The sequence below is a fragment of the Pholcus phalangioides genome, unplaced genomic scaffold (assembly GCF_987345545.1).
Source record: "Pholcus phalangioides strain wild (caught in Gottingen) unplaced genomic scaffold, Ppha-v1.0 ptg000009l_1, whole genome shotgun sequence".
Classification (NCBI taxonomy): Eukaryota; Metazoa; Arthropoda; class Arachnida; order Araneae; family Pholcidae; genus Pholcus; species Pholcus phalangioides.
Window position 1 is genome coordinate 9,663,008 of NW_028301602.1, and position 23,004 is coordinate 9,686,011.

At 36.9% G+C, this 23,004-nt stretch overlaps 1 protein-coding gene across 4 annotated transcripts in view; it reads left to right on the forward strand.

Annotated features, from left to right (window-relative positions):
- Positions 1-23,004, forward strand: part of LOC149081720 (liprin-alpha-1-like) — a 132,839-nt gene that overhangs the window by 22,114 nt on the left and 87,721 nt on the right. The gene's annotated exons all lie outside the window — the stretch shown is intronic.

The following is a 23,004-nucleotide window of genomic DNA, read 5'->3' on the forward strand; positions in this document are numbered from 1 at the left end:
GTACAGAAATTTCGAAAATTTAGTTGTTTTTTTTAATTTTTTAAAATTAAAAAAAAACAAAACTGGAGATTTTGGGGTTCCGAAAGCCTAACTTACCCTAACTTCGCCTAAACTTACTGCATGGGCTGCGGTATGCGCCAGAGGCATTATCGGCCCCTTCTTCGTGCGAGAAACGATTACTACTGAACGTTACGTTACACTTTTGGAACAATTTGTCATCACACATGGCGCATACCGCAGCCCATGCAGTAACTTTAGGCGAATGCAGTGGTTTCTCTTCACACAAATGAGGATTTTCGGAACCCAAAAATCCCCAGTTTTGTTTTGTTTTTAATTTTAAAAAATTTTAAAAAAAACTAAATTTTCGAAATTTCTGTACGACATTCTTACAGTTTTGCTAATAAACGTACCGTTTACCGTATAATTCTATTGATCTTTGTTGTAGAGATATTTAATTTTGAAATAAGGGCTTATTCGCTGATCACCCTGTATCAGCGGGCCTTTATGAATCCAGGTGGATTAATTTATGGTCGTTTCAGATTTTTCCTAAATTGCTTCTATCAGATTGATTATTTAAAAAGCTTTTATTTACTTTTAAAAATTGATATTTTTTTTCTCGATCTTGTTTGGACGTCGTTGGCCGCCAGTAGTTCCTTTGGGTGAGGGGGCAGTTTGTCACCTCTGCTCTATGGGTATGATTTCTGGTGTTAAAATTGAAAGTTTGTATAGTAGTAATTCCTAATATTTTTTTTCATGTACCGGAATCAGTATAGTACAAGGTGAGGGTGAAACTCATACATGCTCAACCCATGACCCACAGGCCAAATGTGACCTCAACAACCTAATTTTGTAGGAATGAATTTAGCAGAACATTACCAGATCACTTAAGTGATGCGCGGTCCAGTTTCGCATCGCTTAAGTACTCGCGGCTTATTTAGAGGTCACTTAAATGACCAGGGTGCTGTTCCAGATCACTTAAGTGACCCCCATAGCACATTCTCACTTCAATTAAGTGACTCACAGCACAGTTCTAGATATTTGAGCTGCCTTTGACGAATTTACAGATCACTTAAACAACAAGCATGAGTTTTCTTTAGTTCCCAACTTCGAGGCGCGAATGCGAGCCGATCTTCCCATTATCTTGCAACATGCCTACAACGGTACAGATATTCAAACATCACGCTTCACCCAGAATTTTTGATGTAGATGGCACCACTAAAAACTCACACAATTCTATATACGCACTCATACTGTTAGGTACACATACTCACACTTCCGGCCCAACATTATCGGTATTTTTTTTTTTTTTTATACCGAGCACGACTCAGGTCTATCGCCATAGGCAATTTACTACCTAGCGAGTTGTGCCGGAATTGTAAGTGTGTGTACCTAACAGTCTGAGTGATTATCTAGTGTTGTGTATGATTTTTCAGTGCTGCCATCTATATCTCAGAAGTTAAGTGAGTGATGTGTAGTGACTGTATATTTGTACTGTTTGTAGGTCTGTTGCTCTCTGTGGCGAGACTTTTTAACGGGGAGATCGACTCACATTTGCGCCTCGAAGTTGGGAACCACAGAAAACCAACTTTAGCCGACTATCGGCAGTATTGCCCGTGATGATAAATCAGAGTTGTGCTCGGATTGAAAGAAAGGAAAAACAAAAACCCGTAGCATATTACCACATCATTGAAGTGGCCCGCGATCTCCAAAAGTTTGGACACCCTGGGTGTAACTTGTTGGTGTGGGAAATATGTAATTTTCTTCAATTATTCAGTAAATCGTTAATTTTTACTCTTAACTCATAAAATAGGTACGAAAAACGGAGAACAAAAAAAAATCCACACATAAAATGAAGTCAAGTTTATTGTCTGAAGCAGAAGGGGGGGTGGGGGTAAAAGCTCTCTTGGGCAGATAAGCATGGCGCTCGTTATTCAATTCTAGTAGTCGCCTCCGCTTTGTCCATGTTAACAATGACCAGACCTTATCGCATTTTGTAGTGGGAGGAGAATGACAATTGATGTGTTTGTTCTGAAACAAGCAATGGATAGTCTGTCTCACGTATAACGGGTGGCTTTCCTTCCTTCGTTTTCCCCTTGCGTAGAGATAGTGCTTTTTCTGTAAATCTGAGCCACACACAAAAAAAGGACAAGATTATTGCATTAGCTGTGAGAAAAACCGGGAATTCTTCTATCTTTGCGAAGGAAAAAAAATCCCCACTCACCTTTCTAAAATTTGTCTGAAGCAATCTATCTCCTTCGCCAAACGCATTTAGTATCTGAAATTGGCTTAGGGAGGTCAGGAAACAAAAAGTCGTAGGTTGTATCGGATTTGGATTATCGTTATGTTATAAAATATTGATTGCTCATTCAATCTCTAGTTCCTGGTTAACCGGGTGAGCAAATCTGGGGGAACAAAATGATGGAATTGGGGGGGGGGGGGGTTCCGAGACAAAATTCTCACCAGTACGAAACATCTTTTTGGTGCCCCTGTGGCTTATAAGCCGCCCCATTCAAATGACCCTTAAAACTCGCAAATTCATATACGCCATGCTTGTGGATAAGTCTGGGGGGGGGGGATAATCCAATGAAAAATACATAAACAATAGAATGTAAAGAGTGGGTTGTAAGTCGATGTAATGGTTTGGAGGTTTCCAACTTTTGGTTCGCACGGAACCCTTCATGGTAACGAAACTACCTCAGAACCAAACGTGAATATTTCTCCAACATAGAAAGGGAGCTACGGGCAAAAATATAGTTGGATATCACTGGGTTACATTCAGTTACGGAGCTGCTGAAATAAATATGAACGTCGATTGACGTTTTATAGCATACATGCTCAACTCATGGCCCACGGAGTCATCTGATAGGGGCCCGTGACCCAAACTTAATTTTACAAAAATGAACTAAGTAACACATTATCAGGTCACTGAAATAGCACGCAGCACATTTCCACATCACTTGAGTGAGCTGCACAGTTTTAGCGCACTTAAGCAGCCCACGGCACATTTCCGGATTCCTTAAGTTGCCGGGGGCACATTGCAAGATAATTTAAGTGGCCCGCGGCACAATTTCAGATCACTCAAGCGGTGCATTTCCCTATCATTCAAGTGACCTGCGACAGTGCTGCTCCAGATCACTCTAGTGGCCCGCACTTTTAAATGGTTGAGTATACTTGTATATTGGAAACAGAAATGCTTGCGTAATGCTAAAGTATGCGAGTTTTCCTCCTAGTAATCAGGGCTTGACAAATCGTAAAAAAATTTCGTAAAAAATTCGCCGAATTTCTTAGAAGCCAAGCATATTTTATTTTCAAAGAAAAAATTAAAAAAAAAAAATTTCAGAGCTCTTGATTGCCTTAAGTAGGTATATGAGCTGACATCTTTTCCAAAACTTTTGTGTTGTTCTTGGACTCTAATAAAGAAATTACGCATAGAAAATTTCAGGCGCTAATACCAATTTTTCAATTGACTTGGTGCTCGGGATCTATCAAGTCTTGATTATTAACTAACATTTAGTAAGCGTTAAGGAATTGATTGTGTGTGAGCTCCTTAAGCGATATATATATAATGAAAAGGGGAAATCGCGTGGAATGGTATCATTGGAAACTGAAAAGACTTCGTCGAGGAAGTCTCGATATACAATGGATGAATTTTCCTTAAGTAATATGTTTACAGAAGAGTTTTCTCATTCTTAAAATTGTGCGACTTGAGTTCCGAAGACTAAATGGCTCTTGAAACTGTGAACTTAAGTTTGCCAAATTTAACTTGAATCAAAGAAGAAAACTATTTATTCTCAGCTTTGGATTCCGAAAATTAATTTCCTAAAACTCTTGAAACTGACTTAGCACTTTATTTTCCAAATTTTTCGATTCCATCTGGAGATTGGTTTCAAAAAAGTGAAATCTCGTTTTAATGTGAGTGAGAAATCAAGTGCGATCCAAATTTTATTTTGAATGCTAATAGAAATGAACTTTTCAGCAGTTCAAGCCTCACCCTCCCTTATGGTATAATCACGTGGGTGGTATTTTTGAACCATATACTTGTTGGTGTAATAATCGCATGTTGACTTTTAATTTTCTTCTCTGAAAGGGAAATTCATGTAATTCAAACAGTGACACTTGGCTTCTACTTCTAGTAACGATTCGAATTAAACTAAAAGTATATACACGTTCACATTTTGTGTGATAGCACAGTGGTGTCTGAGTTCTGCGTTCGAATTTTTCGGGATCAGATTGTCAAATTGCGATTGTATTGCTTTCCGCACTTATTTCTTCTGGATGAGGTTCGCCTTTGATTCCATTTCCATACCCTCTACTTTATGTAGCTTACCCAAGACATTTAGGAGCAATAAACTAGAACAGTTTGACTGCTGTGCCTGTCAGAGGCTTACGCATAAGGGGGGGGGGTGCATGTGGGCTCGTGTCGCTCCCTCAAGCCGACCAAAAATATAATTTTGTTTTAAATATTTTCGTAAAAAAATCTAAAAAAAAAAAATACATTGTATATGCTATTTTAATCACTTTCTGTTAATTTTTTTTTTTTTTGCAAGGTTGGCAACTCAAAATTTCTTTGATGAAATTCCTTGTGCCCCTTCGATCCTGCAGATACCCATGCGTGAGATGCAGATGAACAGCTTTTGTGGTTTTCTTTTAATGTTGGGGTTACAATGGGAAGCGATCACTAAACAGAACAGAATTTAATTTATTTCGTCGTTTCCCAGCCCAATGAGGGTGTCTGATGACTTACAAATAGCCTTTCTGAGGCGTTGTGAAGAAGAAAGACAAGTTTGTACATGTATGTGTAGAGCATGAGTATGTGTTTGTGTAAGAGTAAACTAAAGTCCAGTCCAACGTCATGTCCGAAGTACAAATGTACTATGCGCTCTAAAAGATCAAAATAAGGGGGAAAATTGAAATATTCAATAATAAAAAAAAAAATCGTTGTAGATAAAAACCATATAACACATACAATACATATAAGACCTATAGATAACACATACGGATACAAGAATGAGTACAATATACCAGTGGAAAAGTAGATAAAAAGTGGGATATAATAGGATGACTTATACAGAAAAAATAGAAATGCACAGTATAAATATATTTTCAAATCTATCTCCTCTTTTTTCTAATTCAATTCAATTTTTTTTAATTCTTTTTTTTTTCTTTTTTTCTCGAAAACATTTATAACGAAATAATAATATAAAACATAATTTTCTTTATCAGTAGAGTGTCCAGTCAGAGTGCAATACCCTTTTTGGCCTATGGTATATTGTTCTCTGTGTAATGGATCGTAATCCATTATCTCATTGAGATGGCCATATTCAGAGTTCTGTAGTTTGTCATAGTGGGTCGTAGATAGCTCCTTGATGAAGTCCAGTATAAGGGGTATACCCAGGTCTTTCCTGATGTCAGCTCCCCGTATAAATTTAGGTGCCCTCACAAGAGATCTTAGCATCTTGTTTTGCTGAGAGATTGTAGTTTTTGCATGTTGCTATGACTTGCGTATGCCCAGACCCGGGCTGCATATGTCATAATTGGTTGAAGTATAGATTTATATAGTATGACTTTATTCTTTAAGGAGAGACGAGCTTGAGGAAATGTCATTTTGGAGAGCATGCCAAGGCTTGGGTGGCCTTGTTCCTGACATAGTCAATCTGCGGACCAAAAGTCATTGGCCGGTCCAGAATACAGCCTATAAAATATTATTAGGTATTTATTAGGTATTTTACTTTTCTCACTGGTTCCACGGCCGCTCCACCGATATACGTAGATGGGAGCGTTTCCTGGGTCCGTTTTTCTTGTGAGCCAAATAAATTGGCACTTGCTGTGGTTCAGCTCAATCTCGTTGATGCCACATCAATTCTCAATGGCCTCGACGATTTCTTGAAGATTTTCACGGCATTTTTTAGATTTCCTATGATTGGTGAGTATGATAGCATCGTCAGCAAAAAGTGCTATGATTCCTACCAGAGGTTCAGGAATATCGTTAATATAAAGTAAGAAGAGCTGAGGGCATAAACAGGATCCTTGCGGAACTGAGGCTCTCACTGCGGAAGCGGTCTCTAAAATTTAATTTCCCAAAGAAAATCCAGAATAACTTTAAAGCCTAATAAAATGTATATAATATAGGAAGAGACCTGTAAAGATGATATAATATTTCCTGAATATACGTATATACAGGGTGGACAAAAAGTCCGTAGAAACTTTAAAAATTCATGAGAGCCGGAAAAATAATCGAAATAAAAACGGTTTGCAAGGTTAGCATAGCTAGGTCACGGGAGTTTTTTCACCGTTAAAAAAACAGCCGATAGGTGGCGCTGACGTACACAAGTCAAAGAAAATATGCGTAAATATCGAACAGAATGTGTCTCCAAATCGTTTATTACAACAGTAAGTGTTCTACATGACCACCACAGGGAATAACACATTGCAGACGAGTCACAAACCCAGCAACGGCAGAGTGCAGTAGGTCCGGATGGTGCCTCTCGCCTCATCTTTCAGTTCCGACAGATTGGATGGGCCGGATCGATACATTTTCCTTTGACTTGTGTACGTCAGTGCCACCTGTCGGCTGTTTAGAGTTACCCCCCCCCCTCCCGTTCTTAAAAAAATTCCCGTGACCTAGCGATGCTAACCCTGCAAACCGTTTTTTATTTCGATTATTTTTCAGGTTTTTATTCATTTTTAAAGTTTCTACGGACTTTTTGCCCACTCCGTATAATATTTCCTGAAAATTTATTATTATATATCATTGTAAATGTGCTACTATGTATTTTTCGAATTAAACCTATTCTTTAGGGTATAGATTGTAAAAAATGTTTATGAAAATACCGACACTACAAAAGCACCATGGACGAGAGAGCACTCATTTAAAACAGTAAAATATGCAACTAAAACAAAAAAAAACACGTTTTTTGTGTGTTGATGTCACCTGCTAACAAAAAGTGTTTGCGCAGTGACATTACGTAGTAGCTCCAAGACCCCGCCCACTGGCCCAAGGCGGCAAGTGGGACTTTGAAACAGCTCTTATTATATAGGTCTGATTATTTGTAACTGAAAAAAAAATAGTTATGTGTATTATTTTTCCAGGAAAATGTTTGTGAGGTATTGATACTATTTAGCATGACGCTTCTGATACGAAATTTTCTAATGCGATTCTAATTTTTCTGATACTATTTCTCTGTGAAAAGTTATAGTAGAGCGAAAAAAGAAAAGTTATTGTTAAGTTAATCCATGGTTAATATAAATGGTGTAGATGGAAATATATCCCGCTAAACACAAAAAGGGAGACAGGAATGAATGTTCACGTGGTCGGGAACCACATTATCGGAATTTATATTAATTATTTCTCCCCTGATCGCTAATTAAATGTTATTTGGTTGATCATAAATTAAATTTAATTAGACGTAAACATAAGCTCAGCCTAATTAATTTCTCAGCTCACTGTTATATTATGCTGGTGCGTTCACAAACACACTTTCGAATGAGGAAAAAAAAGTTGAGAAAGAACTGTCAGAACCAAATTATGATGAATTCACATTCAAGAAATTCGGATTTAGTAAATATGGTTGGCATAGATGCGATCCGGAAATTTCGTTCCGGTCATTTTGTCTGCCCTGGCCGTATGAGGGACCAAGTGAGTGTGCGATTTACTGTGTGATTGAGTGACTGCATGAGTAAGTGAGTGTGTGAATGTATGGATGAGTGGCTGCATGAGTAAGTGAGTGTGTTAATGTATGGGTGAGTGGCTGCATGAGTAAGTGAGTGTGTGAATGTGTGGGTGAGTGGCTGCATGAGTAAGTGAGTGTGAATGTATGGGTGAGTGAATGATCATATAGAGTGATCAAGTTAGTGACCGTATGAATGACCATGTGAGTTACCGTATGAGTTACTGTATTAGTAATCACGTTATTGACTGTATAAGTGACCTCATTCACTCATAGTCACTCACCCTTTAATTGGTCGCTCACGCATTCACTCATGATCACTCGGCCGCTCATAAGTCACTTACCCGCTCACTTCACCACTCACACGGACAAGGCAAGCGAAATTTCCATAAACCAGCATAGATAGTATCCATATTTTTATGCGCAAATTTTTCTGAGCATTTTAATTATATTCCGGTCAAAAGAAATACTTAATATCTCGAAAGTTATCAATTTTCATATTTATACTCAGAACTATAATAATTTCTACTTTAGAAAAAGGGTTGAGAATCGTTATTATTGCTATAGAAGAAAAAGTTCGCAATTTCGTTTGATGGTTTTTTTTGCATTCATACTTTATATTTGTGGCTTTTGAATTAAAAAAAAACTCAATTTTCATTCATAAAACAAATGTTTCGTTAATAATCAGATTATGTCGATTAAGAGCTGATGCATTAAGCTCACGCGTTTTCATTTAAATTCAGAAAGCGTCACGCACATCAGCATTACTGATGTTCCTCTCCGCACTGATTGATGTATGAACACGCTATTCCCGCACACAATTGTCGATGCCAAAATCTGCTGGGATTCCCATTTCAGTAATCTTCAAAGCGTATGGAAATGAAATCGCGTTTGTTCGATGTCGGGTTTTGTGCAGTTAATTTTCGTAATTTTTTTTTTTTTTTCGTTTCTTTTTCGTTCACTGGAAGTGGAAAATCACTGTGGGAATAATTGGGAGCATAAAAATTTTAGAACTTTTTTATTGATGATGCGCGAGTGTTAATGTTTTTTTTTTGTATTCATCTGTATTTTCCAGAAAAGGTTGTTGTAGGCTGAACTACCGCTGGTAACACCATGAGCTCGGTGGTTCTGCTCTGTAGATGATGATGTAGTATCAACGTCGTATTGAGTTGTACGAAATTATAAAAAAAATTAATAAAATATAAGTAACGTGATATATCGGAATCTTTGAAAACCGTGGTTTGATCAGCAATCAACTCGTATGACGTGACGTTCACCTCCTCCCGTGTTAGCTATCTTGGAAGTTACATGAAGATGTACAATACTTAAGATGTACTTTATACACGGCGTGTGACGTTCGCGTCAACGGAATTAAAGGCCCATTCAAGAGGAAAATTCAGAAATGAGCTGTTAATCGTACACCAGGCATTTTATCTGTGAAGCGCCATCTGTCGACGAAAGAGTGAACCAATTTTTTTCTTCAAAAAAAATAATCCCCCCCCCCCCCCTCCTTCGTGAGAATAACTTTTTTCGCAAACCGCATTCAAATACAGTAGACTCGATAATCCGGCCGTGCGCTAATAGACGGGTATCTTCTATCATTTGAGTGAAAAAAACGTTATTGTGCATCATTTAAATGGGATTTTCAAAATTGACTTCCAGTAATCCGGGGATTTCTATAATCCGGCACACCCTGGTCTGATGTTCCGGATTAGCGAGAGCCTACTGTATATGATTTCTTCAATTTTTATGAACTTTCAAACTATTTAAAAATTTGTGGGACACCCCGTATACGATTCAAACTATGTCTATGAATAAAACATTATCAGTTACTGTCGCTAGCTATATCACGAAATAAAATGCTTTTCCACCTATTAAATTCTGTTTCTTGCTGTGAGTAAGTCGTTTTCACACACCCCTACTCCCAGAACAGTACGTGGCTGCATTCATTCATCATTTATGCCTCAAATGTAAGTTCATAGTGTGGCGTCTCCACCGTTGGCCATGATCGTCATATGCCGGAGACTGGAAGGTATTGGACAGCTGATCGAACAGAACGAACAGTACCTTCCAGCCTCCAACATAGGTCAAAAAAGTCGCCTCCCTTTCCAATTTACTAATCCGACTGACCACACATTGATCGAAGAACGCCAGTTGTTACAATATACCGAGTGGTCTGGATGCCAATATTCTTTAAAAAAACATTGGGCCAGCCTACAACAACCATTTCTGGAAAGTACAGATGAATACAAAAAAAAACATTAACACTCGCGCATCATCAATAAAAAAGTTCTAAAATTTTTATGCTCCCAATTATTCCTACAGTGATTATCCACTTCCAGTGAACAAAAAAGGAAAGAAAAAAATTACGAATATTAACTGCACAAAACCCGATATCGAACAAACGCGATTTCATTTCCATACGCTTTGAAGATTACTGGAATGGGAATCCCAGCAGATTTTGGCATCGACAATTGTGAACTTTCAAAAAACATTCAAATCAACAGAAATTGATTAAAATATCGTGTTTTCTCCGGATATTTTAATATTTTTTTTACGAAAATATGAAAATCTGTTGGCTTGGGGAGGGGGGTTTCACGAGCCATTGGGAATGAACGGTTGATTACGGTTGTTTTCATAAATGTATTTGAAGAATTCAAAAATTTAAAAGTCATTAAAAAGGGCAAGGCGAGGAGTTGGTGTAGCGCAGGATCTTCAACCGCTGGCACATTTCCCGTTTCAGCCAGGTCCGCGCTGTCTAAGCTATATTACACATGTTATCAAAGAGCTCGACGGGCCACAAATATCCCGTTGAACATTCGTTAAAGACTTCTGGTCTAGTGATTTGTGCCTGTTCATTGCTTTGAAGTGATTCTTTTCTAAATAATTCTGGGGAGCCGCGGTTGAAAAAATTTTTTAGAACCACTAAGCACACCAAACCATTGAATTAAGAACAAAGTGGGTGAGAGTAAATATTAAGTGCGAATACATAACTCTAAGGGTGCCCCACCCCCCACAAAAGGCAATTTCTATTGTTTTTTTGGATAATCCGAGATTTCAGTAATCCGACCTGCCCTCTGTCTCATTTATCTCGGATTATCGAGACTTTACTGTAATAAAATATCCGTTTGGTAAGTTCTCATAGTTGCTACTTTTCTTTTTATCCTGCAAAAAAAAAAAGAAAAGAGGGAGAAGGGATAAAAATCTTGCACCAGAATGGGAGTTAATTGCTTCGGGGTTTGATAATTAAAATATTTTCGATAAAACATACCCACGATTGTATTTCATTGAATCGCCCGAGTGCTGCTGTTATTTGATCTGCATAAGTTTTCCTTCGATGAAAGGAGATGACTTCGTTTTATTGGCGGTTTTTAGTAATTTTGTTGTTCTCCGATAGCAGAAAAAATATTTCTTTCATTGATCGTAACTCTTCGGGGAAATTGGAATTCATTGGCTTCCCCCATTCAAATTACATTGTCATTCCGATAACAACAGTTCCTCTTGTTGTAATCTAATTGAAAACTTGGTCACATTTGTTTCCAAGCTTCTCTTTCTTAAAAACCCTCCATTAATTATGTACGTATACATTCCTCCAACAAGAAACCGCCTTTTTCGATTTGCAAACAATGCTCAGTACTCATCGGTTTATTGAACGAAATTATGCAAATGACGGCGTTGGGTTTTTTGTTCCTATCTTGGGATCTGTAAACCCGTATTAGCGGGAATTTCACATTTGTATTTACTTATTCATGTTTTAAAAAAATAAAATAAGTGGAGTCGAGTTCATTCTCCTCTATGAACATTTTTTAAAGCATTCGTTTTTCTTTAGTATACTTAATCGAGTTAAAAGCATGAAAGTTGTGGTATTTAAGTTATAAATACAACAGATATACAGTATAAGCTTTGTGGCCATATTTTTTTGAATATTTGAAGTTTTTCCCCTTGGGGACATGAATAGATTGGAAGTGAAATAATTTATTATCACAAAAATTTAGTGTCACGTGTTTTGTATAATTCAAATAATTTAATTCTATGCAGTGATTTGCGCTTGCGTTTTGTTTTATTTCGTGCGTATTTATCTTCTATTCTTTTTGACACAAATATGGGTGTCGACGATTTCAGAATTCTATAAAACTGACTCAAATCAATATTTAGTAAATACAATAGAAATACACGGCCACAACAAGCAAAAAACCCAACGAGGTGGCTGAAAAAAAAAAGGTAGCAACCTAATATTGATAAAGTGGTTGGGTGAAGTTGATTTTCTGTGGTTCCTAATTTCGAGTCGTAAGTGTGAGCCGATCTCTCCGTTAATAAATCTCGCCACAGAGAGCAACAGGCCAAATATTCAAACGTCACACTTCATTCAGAATTTGTAACATAGATGGCACCAGTAAAAAAATTCACACAAATCTATATATGCACTCAGACTGTTTGGTGCACTTACACTTCCTGCACAACTCAATCGGCGGTTAATTGCCCATAACTATGGAACAGTTGTGGTCGTTTTGAAAAAAAAAAGCCCAATTAAAAGCGCAATTATGAAGACTAAAAACTATACATACATGATTATATATAATATATTGCCCGTGAGCGTTTGCCATTTTCAGTTCAAAATGTGGAAACCAGATGGCAACGCCATCAAGAACACGAAAGAGACAACTCTGAGAGGATAAACACGTTAAGGGCCACGCATAGAACTTAGAACGCACACTCCGGCATGTACCGATCCGTTAGAAATTTAACAGAAGAATGTCCATATGCTACGAGGTGCATGTACGATTAAGTAAGGTAAGCATATACGGTTAGTAGTTCGAACCATCACCACTTGAACCAAAAATCGTCAAACTAATTGGTTGGTTCGAATACTGCTTAACCATACATACACCTTGTGCGAATTCCTTCGCGGAATTTCTAACGAATCGGTACATGCCAAAATATGTGTTATAAGTTCGTGATATCTGTTTAACTGTGTGTCCCTGTAACGAATATAAAATGTTGTTCTCAAGTCCCCCCGCAAATATTAAACATGTCACTAATAAAGACCAGCAATTATATGTAACAAACTGATTTAGTTGGGTTAATTCTCATTTCACTGTTGAAAAAATAAATATACTTACCAAAGCAAACTTCTATCAAGACTAAGATGTAACAACTAAGCACTGTGTGTAAACAAAGTTTTTGAATGTTTTCATAAAACCTTAAAATACAGGTTAGGATAAAAGTAGGTGGGGTAATTATGAGAGATTTTTGGGCACCGTTTTCAATTACAATGCATGGAATTACCTCTCCATTTCATTTACGGTGGCTATGGTGTCACCTGCAATAAGAGATTTTAGTATGTATCCGTCACTCTCTCCGCCAGCCACCTAGTCACCCCAGTTTACGGTAGCCGTCATTGTTCTTTACTCCAGTTTTAAAGTCTGCAGTTTATTTGAACGTACTTAATTTTTAAAATTCTATCAAGAAATAAGTCAAAAAAAATTATATAGTTCAAATAAGACAACGTTTGTGGATACAAAAATAAAGTTTGTTTCAAAATGTTACAACGTATATTCAAATTGTGAGCCCTTTTGCGTGAATGCAAGTGCTCATTCTTTCTGGTCACTCTTCTTTTCAATCTTCGATTGAATGGGTTTTTTTAGTTAATCAATGAAATGGGGATTATTCTTGTGCATTTGTCTTCGGGTGTCCTCACAAGAAAAAATAGGGGATTTTTTTCAGGGTCCGGTGATCTTGGTGGCCACAATCCTTTTGGAATAAGGCGGTCATCGAAAAATGTGTGCAGTAATCCACTGTCTCATTAGACGCATGGCAGGTTGCTCCATTCTGTTGCAAGAAAGCAAAAACGTTCATTTTTATCCAGTAGTGCGATGAATTACAAGATCATATCCCTGTACAGTTCCCCATCCACTGTTTCTCGAAAAAAATGAACCCACACTTTCAATTCTGGCTTTTTTTTAATCAATTCACGGCAATTTCTTCCGGCTTATCATGATAGACGTGCAGCTTTTCGGTGCACCAAATTCTGACGTTTGATCTGATCTGAAGCTTTCATCTCCGGAACAACCCTAACACAACAGGGTAAAAAACCTAACACAACAAGGTAAAACTTTAATTTCTTTTAAGTTTTTTTCATTCAGTTCACGCATTCGATGCTGGCTCAGTAGAGATGGAAGCCCAATTCGTCTGCAGCTTCGTCTTTCGGTCTTCAACATTTCCAGTTTCTCGCAAATGGAACACCAATCGGAAGAATATAGTCTTATTGGGCACAGAAACATTTTTGAGTTCACTTTTGAACGCCTCAATAACGGCTTCAAACGAATAAGATGAAAAATATTGTTCAATCATAAAAATTCTTTGATTCTGGTAAAAAACCATCTTGATCATACAACAACAACAAAAAAGCCACTGAGAGTATCATTGCACATGGAAAATTAAGAAACAAAAGCAACTTTCCATCTTCAACAACCATCTTGAAACCTCTCTTAACGGACACCCCTCTTTTACAGCTAAATAATAGTTTTCTGTTGTATTATGAAATTATGCATTTCAAACCCTTTATTAATGGTTATCCCTCTTTTACGGACGAATTTTTTTGTTCCGCCGGTGTCCGGAAAAGAGAAGTTTTACTGTATTTATCTCCCAGTTGGGATTACAACTCAAGCCGAAAACATTTTGTTTTTTATTGCCGCATCGTATCGTAATACAGAGATATCGTTTTTTCCCCCCTCTCTTCTCCCGATAACTAACGAGATTCGAACTTACTTTTGTTTCCAGTTAATTAAAGGGTTTGTTGGGGGAAATCAATAATGAAAAATTATGGGTTTTCTGGTTTCACAGTAATGCGAGACTTTCAATTTTTTTTTGAATAAGTTTTTTTCTTTTTAATAATCAATGCGTTCATTCCGTAAAGAGTAAAAATAATGAAAATTCGGGGGAAAAAGTCATTCTTTTTCATAGTCTTTTTAAAATTTATTATACATTCATTGATCAATAATTACTGAGACATATAATCGACTGGTATTTGGGGGACCTCGCTGTCATTAAGTTACTGTATTTTTTTTTTCTGATGGTAGGTTCTCAAATTTTGTTTTAATTTTTGTTGAAAGAAAATAAGCTACCCTAACGTGAAATTTATTTTAGGGGGAGAAAATATTATACACGCTTCGAAAGCCTCTGAATACGCTTGCGCACTGGGTTCTGGTTAGTTTGCTTATGAAGAAACTAGGAGGTCGCTGCAGTACATTTCTGCACGTGGAAATTGCCAGCAAGTGGTTGTCTCACGGAGTTCCTTTCTCTTCTCTTTCGGGAATCTACCGGAAAAACTCCCTTTTTCCTATCCTGTTTTACGTGCTGTGGAAATTTCGACGAATACCAGTTGCTGGTGGATGCATCCACCTGTTCGGAAAAAAAAAAAAATGTGGTAGTCTCTTTCTACGTCGTTAATGGTTGATACTCTTATTCTGGTGGATAGTAATTCGAAGCATAAATTCCATCTTGGATTACTTCGAATGTGTTGATTGGTGTTTGTGTGTGTTTCGGTGAAATATTTTGTGGAGTGTAGTTTTTTTTTTCCAAAATATTTTTTGTTTCGGGATATTGTTCGTGGTGTATGAAGAGCTCTTTCGGATGTGGTTTTGAGATTACTTCGAAAAAGTCTTCGGCAAATTTCTCTTCCAAATTGTTTGATTGAGTGAAGAAAAATTCTCCTTCAATCCGATCATCGCAAGGTAGTATTATTAGGAGGGGCTTCCGAAAGTAGGTGATTCTCCGCATAATTTTGTTTCCAATTCTGTAATTTTACACTTGAATTCTACGGGTGTTGCAGGTACGTATAGATGTTATAAACAAATCGTGAACCAGAATTTCAACATTTCCTGATATTCGCTGAAATAATTGAATATTAAAATAACTGATTTCACTGTGTCAGCGACCGAATGTAAATTATCCTCTGAAACCACACACATTGATACATAATAAATGAAAATTCATAATTCAGTTTGCACAAAAGAAGTGGGAAGTTATTAAGTAACAGACTGCATTGCGAGACATTCGATCCAATTCATTTCTGGTGAATATCGGAGATTTTTAGTGATCTTCATAAAGTGTTTCGGAATAATCAATTGCGCAGTCGAACCTCGTTCATACGACTTTCAGGGGTTTGGTCTCAATTCATATCTATACATTTTGTTGATAAAATATTTCATTCATACTTCATAAAACTTCAATTATACAACGTTTTCGTTTTGACTTGATCCCTAAATTTTCTAGAACGGTTTCGAATCCTTTTTTTATTAACTTTTTTTATATAATGCTGCCCCAAAAGTCATAAATTTTAGAGTGATTGTCATCCGACAAGAAAAAAGCATAGGCATTCAGCAGAATACTAACAATTCAAAGTCCCAAGTTACTGGAAAAAGTTAAAATTATCCAAAATTCGAAAAATATATTGACAAATTAAACTAGTTAACCAATTAGTATAATCTGCCCTAGATCTGTAAAATGACTACAAATTGCAACTTAATCATCGACATTCACATAGCATAATAATTATCAGTTATTAAAATTTTATCAGTTACGAAACTGTTTCTCAAATTTCAATAATTTATAATTATGTATGATATAATTCATCTTTTGCTGCTACATCATTCCACTGTTCTCGAATCAGCATCATTGCAGAATTTCTTGACCATGCTGAAAGCCCGATTTGCGGAAACAGTTCATGATCATCCGTTATGGAAATTGTTTTCCGAATTTTTACATTAAAACATTACAATTTGTACATTCTATACTCTTAATGACGATAAAAATACTCAGATTTTGAATGACATCCATGGGTTCAACAACATAATTGGTATTAACCCTTTATATCCGACGAGTTGAATAAGAAGAAAATTATAATAAATTAAGATAAAAGAATAAATGTGATGATAATGATAAATATCATGTAAATTATTTGTTAGGTCATTTTAGCTTTAATTAAAGACAAAAAAAACAATGTTTTTGAAACAGTTCAAAACAAATTATCTAACCTGGTACTTTACTGTCAGGATATAAGAGGTTAAATGGTACACATTCTTCTCGATGAACTCCAGCTGAACAGTGTTAAAATGTCATCAACTTATCATAGAAAGACTAGAAAAAACAGAATTTTAAACTTTTTATTTGCCTTTAAAGATTTTTTTAACAACTTAGTCGAGAAGAGCAGTCTGACTTGTAGAATTTTTCCAAACTATTATTTGCTCATACAAAAATCATGATGGCTTTTCCTCCAACTTCGAATAATCCAAAAAATTCGAATTGAACAAGAATTTCAACATGAAATGGGATAGAAAACTCAAGGAGGGGGAGGTTCCTAAGAGTTTGAATTATCATGCATTCGAACTAACCAAGTTCTACCGTATTGCAATGGGTTCACGCCACAGAGTTAGAATAATATCTTATATTTTTAGTCTATGGTTCACGCTTATGAATAGGCCCATGTATCGGAAATTTTTTTTAGACGATACGGATGTAAATGGATGCTGTTCGCATATTTTCAATGCATCAGCAAAGCAGTTTCATTTATTACAGAGTGTTTTTAATTAGTTAAAATGTTTAATTAAAGGTAAAATATACAGTCTGCCTTGATTTCAATGTTATCTATGAACAGACAAAAGTTTAGCACAGTTTAATCGTTTTTACCTTGAATTCTATTCAAGGTAATGAATTCCTTGAATTCTATTCAAGGTAATGGAGGAAGCAGATGTCGGGGGACATGATCCAAGTGTTTAAAATTTTCAACGGGATGGATAGAATGGACCATGAGTTATTAATACATCGTTAATCAACTGCTTCGACAAGGGGACGCCAGTATCGTTTAGTAGGAGATATTTCCAGGTCCAGGCCGAGGAGCTTACGTTGCTTCTTGTGACAGAGCCTGGGTGTCTCGCGGTTTCTCCAGTTCAAAGTGTCGCAGGGAGTTTTTCCTCTAATGGTATTGTTAATAAATAGAATATCTTACCTCCGGGGGCAGTGAATCCTAACACAATTGACGCATTCAAGAAGAAATACGATAAACATATTGTGTTGTGAATTGAAAAACTATCCATACTTAGATTAAGGCAACCGTAATCTTTTTTTATGGGCAGTATATTATAAATTATTAGTTATTAGGTGTTTTTTTGCTATACGTAAATATGCTTTTATATTGGGTTGCTTTATATTGGTTGTATCTGACATCTATATTATCATGGGCATCTTTTTTCAGCCACCTCGTTGGTCATTTTGCCTGTTGTGGCCTTTGTTTCTAATTTGGTGCACTTTTACAAACCTCTGAACGGAAAATTACATCAACAAAGAATCAACACTTTCTAGATTAAAAAAAAAGCCATTCTATTTACATACCCGTATTTGGTACTGAAATGGCAATAAAAGATTTATTTTCTAGAATACCCAAAAAGAATTGACACAAGAAATGGGTTCAGTGGGTTTTTCGAGCGTGTATTTTCCACGTATATTCAAATAACTTATCTATGTACGTGACCATAGAGGGTTAAGTTGGCACCAAAATGATTTGTTTGTTGTCTCGAAAACGTGGTGAGCTTATGCAAGAGATTTTTATATATATTTTTAATTGATCATCATATTAGATGCCTCTTTGATTTCCTTGCCCCCCCCCCCCAATGTTTATTCTTTGTTTCCAGCATTATTTCTGAAACGTTGAAAAACCCGTTGAAGCGTTCGAAAAAGATCAGAAGATTATGCATAATAATCAAGCGTCGCGTCGTTGGTAAACATCATAAATCGTACTATATGCTATAATATACATAACAATTCATACATGTATTATATAATTATATCGGGGTACACAATCGTAAAATTTGCTATCGTCACATCGGCGTAGATGGGGTATAACTATATACATCGCACATACTATACACATTTAGAATTTTTTCATGTTTATCAAATTTACCAACGCCGGTAAAAAGTGATAAATTTATCAAACTTACCAAGATTTCATAATAACCAATTTATCACATTTACCGTAATTAGAAACATGCACAATATGAGGGGGGGGGGGGTTCCGTTTCCGATAGAACTTCCATTTTTCAGAGTCCGAAAATGAAATGAAAACATTGAATTTTGGATGTAGAGGATAACTCTAATTTAAAACTAAGTTTCAACTGCACGACTGTTGTATTCGTACAACGTTCTGACGAAGATCTCTTGAACGTCGTATGTACGGGGTTCTTCTGTATATAAGTGTAATTTTTTCGGGATCATTCCTTTTTTATTACGAAGTTGTAGAAAATGAGTTTATTAGTTTTTTTTCAGTACAGAAACGTATTCGTTCGGACACACATGATACGCACGCACACAACACTTTCCGACAGGCACCAATTCGTTAGAAATTTCCCAGAAGATTGTCTACGAGGTGCGTAGTAGTAATAGTACAAAAACTTAAATTTTATTGTTAAATTGATGAGCAGTTTCTTTAGAGATTTTTTTTTTTTTTTGAAGGTTCTATTACAGGATATTTCCAAGTCTTTTATGTTAGTGAAAATCTCTTGGCCACTGATTAGAATTTTGAATACACTATTTTTGGCATCCCTGCTTAGTCAGTCCTGAGGCAATTTACTATTACTCCGGCCCAACTGACATGCCGGTCAGAAATCATTCTACTGATCAATTTCTTCACTGTAATGCTTTATTTAAACATTTCGAGACGCCATAAAGTGCCAAAATACACTTTTAGCGGAACTGCTCTAGTTTCTTCTAAAATCGATTATGAAAAATGTTTTCATATTCGAATTTTAGAAATGTCAGGGGGGAAACCACCTGAAATAAAAAAAAATTTCAGCCAATAAAATAAAATTTTTCAGGGGACCAAAAACAAGCTGTGACTAAGAGAACATTGTTCTCTTTGATGCTGTATCTTTCTTTTATTACAACAACGTACATGCGTCTCGTAAGCATTTCTCTAGGGAATTTAATATTACATAATTATGCTAATAATTTAATTTAACATTTTATTTTTAATTTAATGTTATTAGTTTAATATTACAGTGGGCTGAAAGCATTTTTGTTTCTGATGTTTGGGGCCGTTCAATTATTACGTCAGCAAATTTTTAGCCATTTTTGATCCCCCCCCCCCTTTCTCCTTCAGCAAAATTTCGTCAGCACTGCCCCCTACCTCCTAACGCATAGTGGTTGGAACAAAAAGGTACGCGGGAGGGGCCTCGTGTGCCTCCTCCCAGACGAAAAAAAAAAATTTTTTGATGCAAAACTTGAAAAAAGAAAAAATCGAAAGAAAATACCTTTATATGTTATTATAATCAATTTCTGTTAATTTCAATGCTATTTGAAGGCAGAGAACTCAATTTCTCTTTAAGAAATTCACTGCGACCCACCCTTTAAGCCATATATGGTTAAACCCTTGACCCGCAGACCAATATGGCCCTGGTTATCTGATGTGGCTTGCCCCCCGCAAACCCAATTTTGTAAAAATGAACTAAGTGGCACATTTATAAATCGCTTAAATGACCCGTGGCTCAATTCCAGAGCATCTAAGTGGCCTGTAGCACATTTTCAGATCACTGAAGTGGGCCTCAAAGATCACTTTCACATTCGAAGGTCACTTAAGTAACCCGCGACACAGTTACGGAACACTTAAACGATCCGTGGCACATTTAAAGATCCCTTGAGTGACATGTGGCATAGTTTTAGAGCACTTAAGTGCCCTCAGTGCGGTTCCACATCACTCACGTTACCCGCGGAACATTCCCAGATTACTTAAGTGATGCGTGGCACAGTTCCAGAGCACTTAAGCCGTCCGGACACATTTCCAGAGCACTTGAAGGATCCGTGAAACATTTAGAGATCACTAAAATGGCTCTGCAGGGGACTTATCAATAGGTAGAATGTTAGTTCAGGTACCCAGTAACTATCGAAAGGTTTTTTTCCCGTTTTTGGCTCACCGAATAAGATGCCATTAAGAATATTCCATATCTTCATAAAGGGTGGTTGATGATGTACGCATCATCTAAACCCCCTCACCCCTTGTCATCAAAAGTCAGCAAATCGGAAACCCCCTCTCCCCATCAATGCTGACGTAATAGTAATGAACCCTTTTACGTAGTTTAAAGAGACTTAAACTGCTTACTGAGCTATACAAAGGTGCAATAAAAATTATTATTTTTTTTTGGACTAAAAACATTTTTCCTCCGACCCTTTTATTTTCAAGTTTTCTGAACAGTACAAGTTCAATCGTGTGAAGAGAAATGCTCATTATTCTTTCTTATATGGTTCATGTATTATCCAACTCGACTCCAGTAAATGCCTATATGAATCTCGTTTTGTGTGCAAGTTAACCCCCCAAAATGAATTCACTTAGTTTTTTTTCTTTACGCCAGCCGTTTTCTGTGCACGCAGCTGTGAGGAAACCTTTCCAAGCATACACACAAACTCTCTCTCTCTCTCTGCTAGACAAGAGTAGAATGTGTTCGTGAGAATGTGCTCGTTTCATGCAACTCGTGTGTTCGCGCGAGTGTTCTGCTTTTCGCATGAAAATCGCGAGCGAAGGAAGATGAAGAGGAAGGAATTCATTAAAACCCGGTGGGAGTAAAAGAGGATGGTATGCGGGAAGCATTTTCCCGAAACTCAGGCCTTCCTTAAACGAATGACGCGAAGCAATACAATGTGCTCGAAGAGTATAGCTGTTGAAATTCCACGAATTCTCTGGGCTGAACGGAGAAAGCGAGAGAGAGGGGGAGGGAGGAATCTGTGCTCTCATTTAACGGATGGCCCATTTTCGGGTAACCGAACCAATAATTTTACTTGCTGTTCATTTCGGTCATTTCACCGAAATCTTTAAAAAATTACATACTCTCTCTCCGACCTCCTCCTATCACTTATGAACAGCACGGAAACTCGTGAGTTTCCAGACGTTTTATCACTACTTTCGAATGCAGTTTATGATGTTTCGATCCTGTTCAGTAATAGAAATTTTTGGCGAAAAAACTGTCAGCTGGTTCGCGGATGTTACGAAAGTATGAGATTGTTTAGTTTTCGATTGAGAAACACTATATGTATACTTTTTTCCTTCTAAATCGGGCACAGTCCTAGTCTATTGCGCGTGGAGGAAATTTACTACTGCATGTATTTTATCTGCGGAGTAGTGCTCCTCATGATGAAGGGCATTATATGTAATGATGAATACTTTTCGGGCTGTTACGCCGTGTTCGAGACTTTTTATCAGCAGACGTTTCGTCAACTACTGCGGTGGGCATTATCGGTGCAGGTCAAGGCAAGCAAGGAGACGAAACGGCCTCCTCGGACGACCAACTATCGATGCCGTTGATACGTCACTTGTTCCGACAATACAGAATGTCACAACGACAATACAGATCTCGCGCCACCTTCAGCCGAAGCACCAGTAATCACGGTCTTCCGAGGAGGTAGTTTCTTCCCCTTGCTTGTTTTCACCTGCACCAATGATGCTCACTGCAGTAGTGGGTGAAACGCCTGCTGACAAAAAAACCTCGAACACAACATAGCAAGTCCGAAAAGTATAGATACTCTTAATTAAGTCATTGTTTTTACATTGCTAAGTACAAAATATTATTTTGCAAAGGGGGTTTGCGGCCTTCATTTTTCTTGATTATATCGGCACAGGGGGTCCATGGACTTCATTTTATTGGCACAAATTGTTCGTAAAACACAAAACGTTGAGCGAACTCCTGGTGAAATCCTTTCTAAAAAAACATTGAAGGAGAAGAATAAAAGAAGTCATCAAGAAATTGTTTAAAATTTTTTTTTAACTGATATAAAAATGGTGGGAATTTTGAGCCTTAATGTAGAAATTTATTCTCAAATTAAAAATTAAATCCCCCCCCCCCCCCCCTTGTGGAGCGGGGAGCCCTATGTTAGAAATCACTTGTATAGATGCTAGCATGAGAATTGCTTTCATTGCTTTCTTTCTAGTATCAAATGCCAGTACTAAATTTGCTTTCCAGTTTCCATATCATAGTGATTTCCTAAATTACATTTTTTTTAAAGTATTTTACTAAATTCATGTCTTTCTTTCTGTTTTCATGCACGCGCTTGGGGAAATGTTCTTTTACGCACATTAGCTTCGCGATTGAAATTTTTTTCTTGAACGGACGAGATTATTCGATATCGTGCCTTAAAGTTTGCTCGCTATATATATTTTATATACGCTATATCTATCATTCACAAAGCTGAATTTCGCTGTCTAAAGTGTTATTTATTCATTTAAAGTGTTTCTTTTCCTTCTTTTTTTTGAGAACAGAAAGATTTTCGTTCTTTCGAGAAATTTCTACCGTAGACCATT